We start from the raw sequence: 14,730 nt of genomic DNA, 5'->3' as shown, positions 1-14,730 counted from the left end.
TCACGGGTTATATTGATTTTCCATGTAAACCAGTTATAATGAGCCTCTAAAATCTCTTTGCTTTGCTATTCTAATTGCCAACGCCATCATCCTGAGGGAATCCCTGGATCCAACCAGGGCTGGACCCTGGTATAAAAGCTCTGTATATTTTCCTAAGAAATTGCAAAAGTTTTCTAAATATATATACTTATAAAATATGAAAAACTTAAAGTATATTTTTATCATTGAAAGTATTCATATAATAAATGTTTTTAATCTGCCCACTTCATTAAATCTGAGGGAAATTTACTATAGTTAAATAAGCATACATATGTTATGTGGAAACAGCAATTTTTCACTGAAAATAGGTGATACATATTGCACTGCCTCATTGTCTTTTTCTGATCCACTGCTTTTTCATGGCACTTTTTATCTCTCCATTTCTCAGATTATAGATTAGAGGATTCAGCATAGAAGTGATAATGGTACAGAATACAGTCAATAATTTATCAATGGGTAAAGTGGAAGGAGGTCTAACATACAGAAAAATGCAGGGCACAAAAAAGAGGACCACCACAGTGATATGGGAAGCACCAGTGGACAAGGCTTTGCACCTCCCTTCCTGACTAAGATTCTTCAGGAAGTGCAGAATGACCCCATAGGAGATGAGTAAGAGCATGAAGATAACCACACAGATCACCCTATCATTGGCAAATACTGTGAGGCCAATAATGTAGGGGTCAGTGAAGGCAAGTTTCAACAAGGGGTACATGTCACAGATGAAGTGGTCAATGACATTGGGGCCACAGAAGGGAAGGCTGTAAACAAAGAGAAGTTGAACTACAGCATGTAAAAACCCACCAACTCAGGCCAGGAGAAGAAGCATAACACACATTTGCTGATTCATGATGGTCAAATAATGCACGGGTTTGCAGATGGCCACAAAGCAGTCATAGGCCATGACCACCAGGAGTAAAACCTCCATATCACCAAGTAAGTACTCTATAAAAAGCTGGGTCATGCAAGTTTGGAAGGAAATGGTTTTCTTCTCATAAAGTAAGTTTATAATCATTTTTGGGGTGACAATAGTAGAGTAAACATCATCTATAAATGATAAGTCGGAGAAGGCAATGGCACCCCACTCCAGTACTTTTGCCTGGAAAATCCTATGGATGGAGGAGCCTGGTAGGCTGCAGTCCATGGGGTTGCTAAGAGTCAGACACAACTGAGCGACTTCATTTTCACTCTTCACTTTCATGCATTGGAGAAGGAAATGGCAACCCATTCCAGTGTTCTTGCCTGGAGAATCCCAGGGATGGGGAGACCTGGTGGGCTGCCGTCTATGGGGTCACACAGAGTCGGACACTACTGAAGCTACTTAGCAGCTGTAGCACCAGCATAAATGATAAGTAGCCATGAAAGAAGCACATAGGGGAATTTAGAATTGAACTGAACACCACAGTCAGGACAATGAGTAGGTTGTCCACAATAGTCACAATGTAGATGAGCAAGAAGACTACAAATAGTATTTTCTGACCCTGGACACATTCATTCAGCCCCAAGAGGACACATTCTGTTACAGTGTTCCTTGGTTTCATCAAGTCTGTATAAGAGCTCAGTTCATGTATTAGAATCAGTTTACCTAAAACACAAAGGGGAAAACTTTTAAATTCAGTGTAAATTTCATCTTTTATGTATCCATTTATTTAAAATTGGTAGTATGGAGTATCTATATGATCCCAGTGTATCATAGACATTGTGTTAACCAAGTTGAACACAGGGTAAATGATCAAACAATTCCAGATCAATGTTTGTATCTGCTCAGTCATGTCTGACTGTTTGCATCCCCATGGACTGCAGCCTGCCAGGCTCCCTTGTTCATGGTATTTTTCCATGCAAGAATATTGGAGTGGGGTGTCATTTCCTACTCCAGGGGAACTTCCTGCCCCAGGAATCTAACTCATGTCTCTTGCATCTCCTGAATTGGTAGGGGGATTCCTTACCACTGTCACCTGGGAAGCCCAGACAAATGTAAAAAGTGACATTATAAGCATATTGACAGAATCCTAAGGGAAAATGAGAAGGGAATTCCATGAATATGTAAACCATATATAAACTTACAAAGGTGTAATACTTGAGACAAACTTAAACTAATGTCCACATTCAGTAAGAGTAATGGAGCTATGAATATAAGTTCCCCTGGGCTGTCTCAGAACACACTGAGGCTTCTTTCTGAAGGTCTTATTTGGATATTCCACATTTTCCTGTCAAATGAATACTGAAGCAGTTCCAATTTTGTCTTGAGCCTCTATTCCTACTCTAATTTTAACGTTTGTATATGCAATACCTCCAGTTTTGGACATTTGAATTTGGATAACAATTTAGTATTTATAAAACAAAATTAAGAGTTTTTCACAATATAAAAGTTGTTCCCCATCTCATTCAACATACCACCTTCAATGCCATTGCTCAGACAATAAAGCTTACAGTCTTCTTCACTCCTCTACTAGTCTTCTATGACTTATTCATACCTTTAAGAAATTCTGCTGTCTCTACTTGTGTTAACCAAGTTGAACACAGGGTAAATGATCAAACAATTCCAGATCAATGTTTGTATCTGCTCAGCAAGTTTAATCATCCCTACCCCATTTCCTCCCTGACCACTGCAGCAGCCTCCTGCCAGGTATGCCTACTTCTATTCTGGCCTATAACAACTTGTTATTAACCCATATGATTCTCTTTCATCTTGTTCTGATTATATTCCTTCATTGCTCAAAACTCCCACAGTAGATTCCAATCACATAACCACAGTTTAATGGATCACATCTAATATTTATGGTAACAAGAACAGGAATCCTCATATTATATTTGAAGATACTAAGGCTGAGAACATTTCATTCATTTCCCCAAGATCACACATTTTTAGTTTTAGTGGTAAAACTAGAACTAGAATGTAATTTTGAGTTATTTCAATATGATTTACTGTCTTACATAATAAAGAATGTCACACAATTGTGAAACCTGGTTCCCATTGTTTACTATTAGTCTTAACTTGTGGAGGCTTGTTTAGAATCTGAAGGAAGAAATTTTAAGTTATTCACAAAGACCTGGAATTCTGATTTCATCCAGTATGAGATCAGACAGTGAAATCTGCATTATTGCTTGAGAAAATCATTTATTTTATTCAGTTGTCTGTCCATTTTATCCTTGAAGTCTTCTCATTTTTCAGGTGACTGTTTTTATTTGCATTATAGAGTTTTAAAATAAACTCTAAAGTGCACACAAAAAACACAGTTTACCAGGTTAGGATAATTTATCAAAAAGACATGTGATCTTTATGTTTACATAGGAATATAGCAACTAAACTTTTCCCAGGGAACTTTATCTAATGTAACCTTTTTTTTTATATCAATGTCAAATAGAAAAATACCATCCAGTTATTTAGCCTTTCTCATTTTGGTATGTCTGTATGGCCAGACCAGTTGACTTGAGATTTTGCAAGACATCTTGTGCTTTTATTTTCTTTTTCTTTTTTAGGAACTGCTTTAATGTAGCAAATAACCTCCCCAAAATTTTAAATCAGTTCTTAAAATGATATAATCTTTTTACCCCTATAGGGAAAATATATAACTTCACTACCTCTGTAAATATGTCAGTCTCAGCCAATGGAGAGTAATGCTGTTAAATAGGAATCCTGGCTACCCCCTGCACTTGATGCTCCTGGGGAGCCCCAGTAGACATTTTTCCAGTCAGAACCAACGCTGTGACTAAGTGGACCCTTGTGGTTCATATTATGAATGCAAGATGCACCTCAGCAGCAACCAGCAGAGAAGTCTGAAAAAAGAAGGTGTATTACTCAGGGGTCATGAAGGTTATGCAGCATGCCTGGGACCACACAGGGAAATGTTGAGACACAGACAGAGACACAGATAGAGATGAGAAAGAGAGAGATGTTGAGGAGAGAAAAAAAGACTCTGAGATTCTTCCTTCACTGGCCTCAGTGATGGGGTGCCTATGTATCCTAGGGTTCACTTTTTATTGGTGAATTTAAAACATAAGAGTGCAGCTAAATCACAGGAGGGAAAATCTGCGGTCTTGTGAATGGTCAGATATAGATCACCCAGGGCTTTGTAAAAGGTGAACTACATGGATGGAGAGGTCTGGCTCCTTATCTGGTTGTATAGCTATTGATGCTAAAGATGGGTGTCTTTGAAACGCTTAGCTGGACAACCAAAAGCCTAATGTTAGCTATTTACATTACACTCCAAAAAATTGATTGTCAGGCACTTACACCACAAGACTATTGCTAGATAAATTCACATTCTGAGGCACTGGGAATTAGAACCGCACCACATTTTTTTCTTGGGAGAAACAATACAAAACGAAACTACATCAAATTTCAAACCAGGGTGAGTGCCTCATGTCCAAAAACTCTTTGTCTACAGACAGGTTTTTAAACATAGTTTTCTTTTTTCAGTTCCATGAAACATAAGGCAAACATATTTGAAGTCAATAAAATTTTATTTAAGGAATTTCACATGTTGTGATCTCTTCCACTGCACATCAAGGTTATTTTAGTTCCCCTAAAGTAAAATAGCACTTTAAAAAAGATCCTAGGCTTTTTTTCTTTTTTTATTGAACTATATTAGACATGTAACACTGTGTAAGTTTAAGTTGTACAACCTGTTAATTGGATACATTTATAGACTATAGTAGGGCTTCCCTAGTGGCTCAACATTTTCCAACAATGTGGAAAACCCGAGTTCAATCCCTGGTTCAGGAAGATCTGGAAAAGGAAATGGCAAGCCACTACAGTAAGTCTTGCATGTGGAATTCCACAGACAGAGGAGCCTGGGAGGCTACAGTCCATGGGGTCACAAAAAGTCAGATATGACTGACTGACTAACACTTAACTTCATAGAGTATATTATGATTGTCATCACAAGAATATACAATGGAGAAAAGACAATCTCTTTAACAAGTGGTGCTGAGAAAACTGGTCAACCACCTGTAAAAGAATGATTGTAGAACATTTTCTAACACCATATAAAAAATAAACTCAAAATGGATTAAAGATCTAAATGTAAGACCAGAAACTATAAAACTCATAGAGGAAAACAAAGGCAAAACACTGTCTGACATAAATCACAGTAGGATCCTCTATGACCCATTTCCCAGAGTAATGGAAATAAAAGCTAAAATAAACAAAAGGGACCTAATTAATCTTAAAAGTTTTTTCACAACGAAGGAAACTCTAAGCAAGGTTAAAAGATAGCCTTCAGAATGGGAGAAAATAATAGCAAATGAAGCAACTGACAAATAACTAATCTCAAAAATATATAAGCAGCTCATGCAGCTCAATTCCAGCAAAATAAATGACCAAATCAAAAAATGGGCCAAAGAACTAAACAGACGTTTCTCCAAAGAAGATATACAGATGGCTAGCAAACACATGAAAAGATGCTCAACATCACTCATTATCAGAGAAATGCAAATCAAAACCACAGTAGGGTAGCATCTCACGCTGATGAGAATGGTTGCCATCAAAAAGTCTGCAAAAAATAAATGCTGGAAAGGGTGTGGAGAAAATGGAACCCTCTTACACTGTTGGTGGGAATGCAAACTAGTACAGCCACTATGGAGAACAGTGTGAAGATTCCTTAAAAAACTGGAAATAAAACTGCCATATGACCCAGCAATCCTACTACTGGGAATACACACTGAGGAAACCAGAATGAAAGAGACACGTGTACCCCATTGCAACACTGTTTACAATAGCTAGGACATGGAAGAAACCTAGATGTTCATCAGCAGGAAAATGGTTAAGAAAGCTGTGGTACATATACACAGTGGAATATTACTCAGCTACTAAAAAGAATTCATTTGACTCAGTTCTAATGAGGTAGATGAAACTGGAGCCTATTATATAGAGTGAAATAAGTTAGAAAGAAAAAAAATACAATATATTGACACATATATGTGGAATTTAGAAAGATGGCCATGATGACCCTATATGCAAGACAGCAAAAGAGACACGGATATAAAGAACAGACTTTTGGACTCTGTGGGAAAAGGTAAGTGTGGGATGATTTGAGAGAATAACATTGAAATCTGTATATTACCATATGTGAAATAGATGGCAAGTCCAAGTTTGATGCATGAAACAGGGCACTTAAAGCCGGTGCACTGGGACAATCCTGAAGGATGGGACGGGAAGGGAGGTGGGAGGGGTATTCAGGATGGGGGACACATGTGCTGATTCATGCCAATGTATGGAAAAAACCACTACAATATTTTAAAGTTTTCAGCCTCCAATTAAAATAAACTAATTAATTAAAACAATATGATTGCCATAAATAAAAAGAAAAGAAACTTGCACGTTGTGTTGGAAGTTACATTTATTCTCCAAGGCAGGTGGAGCAGGGTTTAAAAGCACTGGTAATAAAGATATTTTTTAAAACATAAAAAAAAAAGAGAAAAATCTCAATTGTCATATCAGTCAGTACACAGTTTTTTTTTTTAATTGGGCTCTTTCATATGCACTGAACATGGACATACTAGTATCATACTTCCCAAATCCCCCTCCCAGAAACTTTGAGATCTAAGTCCTCTAAATGTTAATTAAGTTCAAATCCTTTTCACTCCTAAGCTACCACACCCAGAATAGCAGAGTGTGTTAAGACATTGTCACTACCTACAATCAAAGAAAAAGTGGACTATTCAATCTTTCCTACATTAGCAGCTATGTCTTATAGTTCTTTGCCACAGATCTAATAGTTGGTTCTGTAAGTAAAGCAAAACACATAGTTACTCTATGAAGCATTTTCAATGATGTGAGTCTACATTTCTTGTTTGGACTTTCCTGTGACTTGACCCTGGTTAGCTGTTTGGAAGCAGTAAGGGATGAAGGAGGAAGTTCATGAGAGTAATAAACATCTTTATATGACAGGGCTTTTTTTTTTTTTTCAAATGAGGCAGTAATGTAGTGTGTAGGCTAGAGAAGACTGCTCTTTCCTCTCTTTCAAGAAAGAGGAAACTACTTATGTGAATATTTGTATACTCACAGTTCTTACTTACCTTCATACAAATGCGTCTGTTCAGAGTCCCACTCTTTACCAGAGCACTGGTAAACAAACATTCCTCATGAGGTTGCACATTCAGATTTCTATGAGGTTCTACAGTGTTTATTATAAAACCCTGGACAGGAATTAGATCTTATTTTCTGTCTGCAAGAGATGTGGTGACAATGGTAAAAAGAACTCTATATTCAAAGCATGCCAGAAGACATCCTACATAGTGTGTATTTGAGGAAGTACCTACATTAGATACAGTATGCAGCATTTTTCAAAGAAAAATAATATTCCTTTTCCTGAAGTAGAAGACTTTGATTAAAACTCTGCCACCTGCCCAGAATTTACTACTGTGAAAATCTCATAGGAACAGAATCCAACTGTAGCAGCTATGATTTATTTTTACTTAGAGTAAATCACTTAAAATGATTAGCCTTAACTTTAACTAAAGCTAACAACAACAATAATATATATATATATATATATGTATATTTTCTAGTTGTATAATTCACATATTCCCATTTTCAAATGGAGAAATAGATAATTTTTTTCCTTGAGCCAAAGCAATTCCAAAGTTCTTGGTAAAATAAAACTATTACAAATTTAGTAATTATATATGTTTTAGTAATTTATAAATAGAAAAAGAAGTTCCAAATAAACAAAAATAATCATACTGAATTTCTTACATAGATAAAAATACAAATAAGAAAGCAAATCAAAATCAGAAAGACTCTTCATGACTATTTAATCAGACTGCAATATTGGTAAATGATGACAAAAGGTGATATACATCTCTACTGCATAAATATAATTTTCATCCGAATATCTCAGTGTTTCTTAAGCTACTCTTTTTTTGTGAATTCTATCAAAACTCACTAAAATAATTCATACTTGTGGTATAACTATTTCTCTTTCAAATCCTAAAAACTCTCCTCTGGCTTATAACATTCTTTATTTACTTAATTATTATTTTTAAACTCCCTATTGTCAACTACATGTACTCTTTCCTTCCAGCTCACATAAATTTATCTGCCTCAGTTTGGGCCATCTATGCTACAATCATAATAACACAGTATTACAAACAAATTATTGTAATTGGTGTGGTTCAAGGGAAAACTTAATACTCTCCCTCAAAAAAGAATGGATTACATTAGGAGATGGAGAAGGAAATGGCAACCCACTCCAATATTCTTGCCTGGAGAATCTTATGGACAGAGGCACCTGGTAGGCTACAGTCCATGGGGTTGTAAGAGTCAGACACGACTTAGCAACTAAACCAACACCACTTTAGGAGAAGAATTTTTTATGGAAAGAATATTAAAATTAGGTCAACCCCAATAGTCAGAATCTTCCTAAGAAAAAAAGATTGCTACCAAAGTGTGATATTCTCAATGTAAGTAAACATATGGTAAGACTTTGAAGTATAACCAATAAAAACAGAGGTTTCCTAGATTACATATATTATTACTTAAAACATAAGGAGGTTATGATTATTTGAATCTGACTCTTTCACTGAGTCAGGAAGAACAATCATGTTGAAGGTCTATGATCAGACATGAGACCACAGTGTTTAATAAATAAACTGTTTGGGAGGAAAACCTGCCAGACTGTGGTTATACACACATAGAAATGCAACTATAGACAGAGAACACCAGATGTCAAGCAAAGGGCAGGGAGAACAGTGGAACAAAACCAGTGATATTAGGCAGGCAAGACAAGCAGAGACAGAGCAGGGAATATCTAAGGCCATGGGTCTGATACAACTGCGTGAACACGGTGCTGTCTCTTCTACCTAAAATTGATTTACCACTATCCCATATGTGTGTTCACATTACTTATTTTCCATAAGAAACTAATTTTTATATCTCAAGTTAGAATTAAGAGTCTCAAATAAGCTTATAAGTAGACTTTTCTAAAGCACTTTTCATTTATTTATTTTTTTAAAATTTATTTTATTTTTAAACTTTATAATATTGTATTGGTTCTGCCATATATCAAAATGAATCTGCCACAGGCATACATGTGTTCCCCATCCTGAACCCTGCTCCCTCCTCCCTCCCCATACCATCCCTCTGGGTCATCCCAGTGCACCAGCCCCAAGCATCCAGTATCGTGCATTGAATCTGGACTGGCGACTCATTTCATATATGATATTATACATATTTCAATGCCATTCTCCCAAATCATCCCACCCTCTCCCTCTCCCACAGAGTCCAAAAGACTGTTATATACATAAGTGTCTCTTTTGCTGTCTCGTACACAGGGTTATCGTTACCATCTTTCTAAATTCCATATATATGCATTAGTATACTGTATTGGTGTTTTTCTTTCTGGCTTACTTCACTCTGTATAATAGGCTCCAGTTTCATCCACCTCATTAGAACTGATTCAAATGTATTCTTTTTAATGGCTGAGTAATACTCCATTGTGTATATGTACCACAGCTTTATTATCCATTCATCTGCTGATAGACATCTAGGTTGCTTCCATGTCCTGGCTATTATAAGCAGTGCTGCAATGAACATTGGGGTACACGTGTCTCTTTCAATTCTGGTTTCCTCAGTGTGTATGCCCAGCAGTGGGATAGCCAAAGCTATCTTGAGAAAGAAGAATGGAACTAGAGGAATCAACCTACCTGACTTCAGGCTCTACTACAAAGCCACAGTCATCAAGACAGTATGGTACTGGCACAAAGACAGAAATATAGATCAATGGAACAAAGTAGAAAGCCCGGAGATTAATCCACGCACATATGGACACCTTATCTTTGACAAAGGAGGCAAGAATATACAATGGATTAAAGACAATCTCTTTAACAAGTGGTGCTGGGAAAACTGGTCAACCACTTGTAAAAGAATGAAACTAGACCACTTTCTAACACCATACACAAAAATAAACTCAAAATGGATTGAAGACCTAAATGTAAGACCAGAAACTACAAAACTCCTAGAGGAGAACATAGGCAAAACACTCTCCGACATACATCACAGCAGGACCCTTTATGACCCACCTCCCAGAATATTAGAAATAAAATCAAAAATAAACAAATGGGACCTAATTAAACTTAAAAGCTTCTGCACAACAAAGGAAACTATAAGCAAGGTGAAAAGACAGCCTTCAGAATGGGAGAAAATAATAGTAAATGAAGCAACTGACAAACAACTAATCTCAAAAATAAAGCACTTTTCAAATACAATTATTTGTGGATTTAGCCTGATTCTAATTAATTTTGCTGAATGAATATACAGTTAAGAGATATGGCTCCATTTCATTAAAATCATTACTTTTATATTTTCAATAAATCTATGGGTCTATGCTTGAATGTTGTATGAGTTGCCATTTTGGATTTATTTGACTGCCTTTGGTGATTTAAAATCATAGCCCACTCACACCCTATAAATAATGTTTTCTTTATAAATATATTTATACTATACATTTGCTATACTTATTTTTACAAGTGTATATTTTTATAAATATAGAATATGCCCCATTTTACTGCACACTCACTTCCAGATATTACAGTTTGAAAAGAGGGAGAGGATGCATTTATAATCTCTAAATAAAACACCATTTCCTTTAAGTATCCTTATGATATCTAATTGGCTTCCAAGGTGGCACTTGTTGGAGATATGTGTCTGGGACTTGGAAACAGCGAACCTGAAAGAACAACACTTGCAAAGTGTCTGCAAGGACTGACAAGTTTATTTCTGCAGTCAAGCCTTTTTATAGGAGCAAGGAACAAAGAGTTTAGAGCATACAGCCAGCAGAACACGTACAAGGCTAGGATATAATCAGTAAAAGATACTTCAAGGAACAGCGCATTCTTAACAACCCATGTATTTATCCATGACCCATTTTCTCAAGCAACGTCTTTAATGTTTAATTGTTAAATCTAGGCCCCGAGCATAGCCAAAGGCAGGAAATGTTCTTCAGCAATCAGTACAATGTCTGGGTACCTCTGTCTCTTTGCCATTTTCCCATGGACTTTCTCCTTCAAGGCTATTTAGCACTGTGCCTCCCAACATATCCTCCTTTTGTTTTTAGTTTAAGCAGGGCAGCTGTTAGTTGGACCTGTCGTAGGAGGCACGGAGTCTTGAGTAGAGACATCTGTATAGGATTGTGTAGTGCCATACCAGATAGGGTTCCTATTGTAACAATAGATATTAGACTAAGAATGCCAGCAATAATCCATCCTATTATGTGCCTTGACCTCCTTAAGCCATATTTGAGCAAAACTGAGAGAAATACAGAGTCAGTCCATGGTTCTGTTAGGTTAACAGGAAGCCACAAATCAGATCTTTGCTTGACTATTGCCATGTTGACATAATGATATGAAATAGTATGGTTTGAACACGTATACAAGGCACATGCTGTACAGTAAACAATCTTAGCAGAAAGATCTATATTGAAGTTACCTACAATAAACATGTACAGTAGGTGCACACAAGATTGGATATAACCTGTACTATCACATAAAAAGGTATAGTTTTGAGGTTTTTAAGGCTTTTGCAGTCCCATACACATTGGCAAAGTGCTCCAATGCAGCAGGAATCTTCCACACATGCCATTCCTCAGGTCCTACGGTAGGGGTTCAGACACTGATGTTTTCTCTTCGGCTTCTCTATGGTCATTGATGAGACCCTTCGCATCAGCTGTGTCACCTGTCGGGGGAGTCTGGTCATGGGGTCCTTCTGGTAACAGACATGGAGAAGTGGAACTTAGATTTCGCCTCCATCTGCAATGACAAGACCGTAACCTCTACCTAGGAGTCATAAGATTCCTGGCAACCATTGATTAAACTGCTTATACCATATTGGTGTGTTGGCTTCTAACAGTTTCTTACTGTTTTCCTCTGCAAAATGTCTGTCTGCATGAGTATCAGAACTATCTTTTAGTAAATTTTAAAAATTTAAGGAATAAAAACTGGAAATAGAACTGCCTTATGATCCAGCAATCCCACTGCTGGGCATACACACTGAGGAAACCAGAAGGGAAAGAGACATGTGTACCCCAATGTTCATTGCAGCACTGTTTATAATAGCCAGGACATGGAAGCAACCTAGATGCCCATCAGCAGATGAATGGATAAGAAAGCTATGGTACATATACACAATGGAGTATTACTCAGCCATTAAAAAGAATACATTTGAATCAGCTCTAATGAGATGGATGAAACTGGAACCTATTATACAGAGTGAAGTAAGCCAGAAAGAAAAACACCAATACAGTATATTAACGCATATATATGGAATTTAGAAAGATGGTAACAATAACCCTGTGTACGAGACAGCAAAAGAGACACTGATGTATAGATCAGTCTTATGGACTCTGTGGGAGAGGGAGAGGGTGGGGAGATTTGGGAGAATAGCATTGAAACATGTATAATATCATGTATGAAACGAGTTGCCAGTCCAGGTTCGATGCACGGTACTGGATGCTTGGGGCTAGTGCACTGGGACGACCCAGAGGGAGGGGAGGGGAGGGAGGAGGGAGGAGGGTTCAGGATGGGGAACGCGAGTATACCTGTGGCGGATTCATTTCAATATTTGGCAAAACTAATACAATTATGTAAAGTTTAAAAATAAAATAAAATTTAAAAAAATTTAAGGAATAAAGAGTTAAAGATAAGAACAATTGAGGGTTCATGGGATAAGAAGTGTATCTCCTCTTCTATATTTCCCCTTTCTGTTTTAACAAATGAGTTTTAAGAGTACGATGGGTTCTTTTGATAATTGCTTGACCCTGGGGATTGTAGGGTATCCCCGTGATGTGTGTTAATATTCCATTCCATTAGAAATGAACGAAATGAGTGAGAGGTAAATGCAGGCCCATTATCTGTTTTTAAGATCGAAGGTATTCCCATAACAGGGAAGGTGAGTAAAAGTGCGGAAATGGCGTGTTTGTTGGATTCTGAAGAGACAGGCATTGCCCATATAAAACCTGAAAATGTATCCATTGAGACAAAAAGCAAATAAAACTTTCCCAAGGAGCAATGAGTGAAGTCGGATTGCTAAAGGGAGTTAGGCTGTTGCCCATGAGGATTAACTCCTGAAAGTGTGGTACATAAGTGCAGAGGAGTGCAGACATCACAGGATTTAATGAAAAGTCTCGCTTCAGTGAGGGGAATATGGTGTTTAGAGTGCAATCTTTTAGCATTGGTATGAAGATTAGTGTGTTCGTCTATAGTAGATGTAAAATTGGGAGCTATGAATTTATCAACAGCATCATTCCCTGTTGCTGGGGGGCCAGGTAAACCTGAATGAGCCCATATATGTGCAATGAAGAAAGGTTCTGTATGTGATCAAATTAAGGCTTGAGTCTTTGAAAAGAGAAAATATAATTCTTCATCTAGGTTGTATAAAAATGCGGTAACAAAATCGGGGAAAAGGGAAGCAAGGTATTTGGAATCAGTATAGACATTGAAGGATGATGGTTGAAGAGACAAAAGAGCATATTAAGCATACAATTCAACTCTTTGTACTGAAGAATAGGTAGTGGGTAATTTCTCTTTGATATCAGGGCCGACAATACTAGCTATGTCTTTCTTGTTGCCATCAATGAAATAGGTAGGTGCATTTGAAATAGGCTGGGAGGCAATGATATTAGTTACTATAAATTTAGTAAATTGTAGGAAGTCCCATAATTTTCCTTTCAGCAAATGGAATGAGATAACGTTCTGAAAGTAATTTAATGCTATTTGCATGGTCATGTTATATTGTAAGGCAATTTGTAATTCCTTTTTTGTTAAAGGGACATGTATTTCAAATGGATTAAAACCAGTTAAGCTTTGTACATGGCTCCTTCTTGATACAATTAGCTGTCCTATTTTCTCAATGTATGATACGATTTTTTTTTTACTGCTTAGTATGTGGATATACCCATTCTATTGGGCTGTTTTGAGCTATGATTGCAGTAGGTGAATGCTTGGTGGGGAATAAATATAAATAGATTGGTTGGGTATGGTCCAGCTGAGTTGAGAAAGACTGTTGAATGTGTTTTTTTTTTTTTTTTTAATAGTTACTTGATAATTACTATGTGTTCTTTTTTTTTAATTTTATTTTATTTTTAAACTTTACATAATTGTATTAGTTTTGCCAAATATCAAAATGAATCCATCACAGGTATACATGTGCTGCCCATCCTGAACCCTCCTCCCTCCTCCCTCCCCCATACCATCCCTCTGGGTCGTCCCAGTGCACTAGCCCCAAGCATCCAGTATCATGCATTGAACCTGGACTGGCATCTCGTTTCATACATGATATTTTACATGTTTCAATGCCATTCTCCCAAATCTTCCCACCCTCTCCCTCTCCCACAGAGTCCATAAGACTGTTCCATACATCAGTGTCTCTTTTGCTGTCTCGTACACAGGGTTATTGTTATCATCTTTCTAAATTCCATATATATGTGTTAGTATACTGTATTGGTGTTTTTCCTTCTGGCTTACTTCACTCTGTATAATAGGCTCCAGTTTCATCCACCTCATTAGAACTGATTCAAATGAATTCTTTTTAATGGCTGAGTAATACTCCATTGTGTATATGTACCACAGCTTGCTTATCCATTCGTCTGCTGATGGACATATAGGTTGCTTCCACATCTTGGCTATTATAAACAGTGCTGCGATGAACATTGGGGTACACGTGTCTCTTTCCCTTCTGGTTTCCTCAGTGTGTATGCC

The 14,730-nt window shown here is 37.1% G+C and overlaps 1 pseudogene; it reads right to left on the bottom strand.

The window, feature by feature from the left end:
* Positions 1–367: 367 nt before the first annotated feature.
* Positions 368–1,577, bottom strand: LOC102284283 (olfactory receptor 4A47-like; annotated as a pseudogene).
* Positions 1,578–14,730: the final 13,153 nt, after the last annotated feature.

Source organism: Bos mutus, unplaced genomic scaffold, assembly GCF_027580195.1.
Source record: "Bos mutus isolate GX-2022 unplaced genomic scaffold, NWIPB_WYAK_1.1 CTG216, whole genome shotgun sequence".
In the NCBI taxonomy this organism is placed as follows: domain Eukaryota; kingdom Metazoa; phylum Chordata; class Mammalia; order Artiodactyla; family Bovidae; genus Bos; species Bos mutus.
This window is presented reverse-complemented; position numbering and strand designations above follow the sequence as displayed.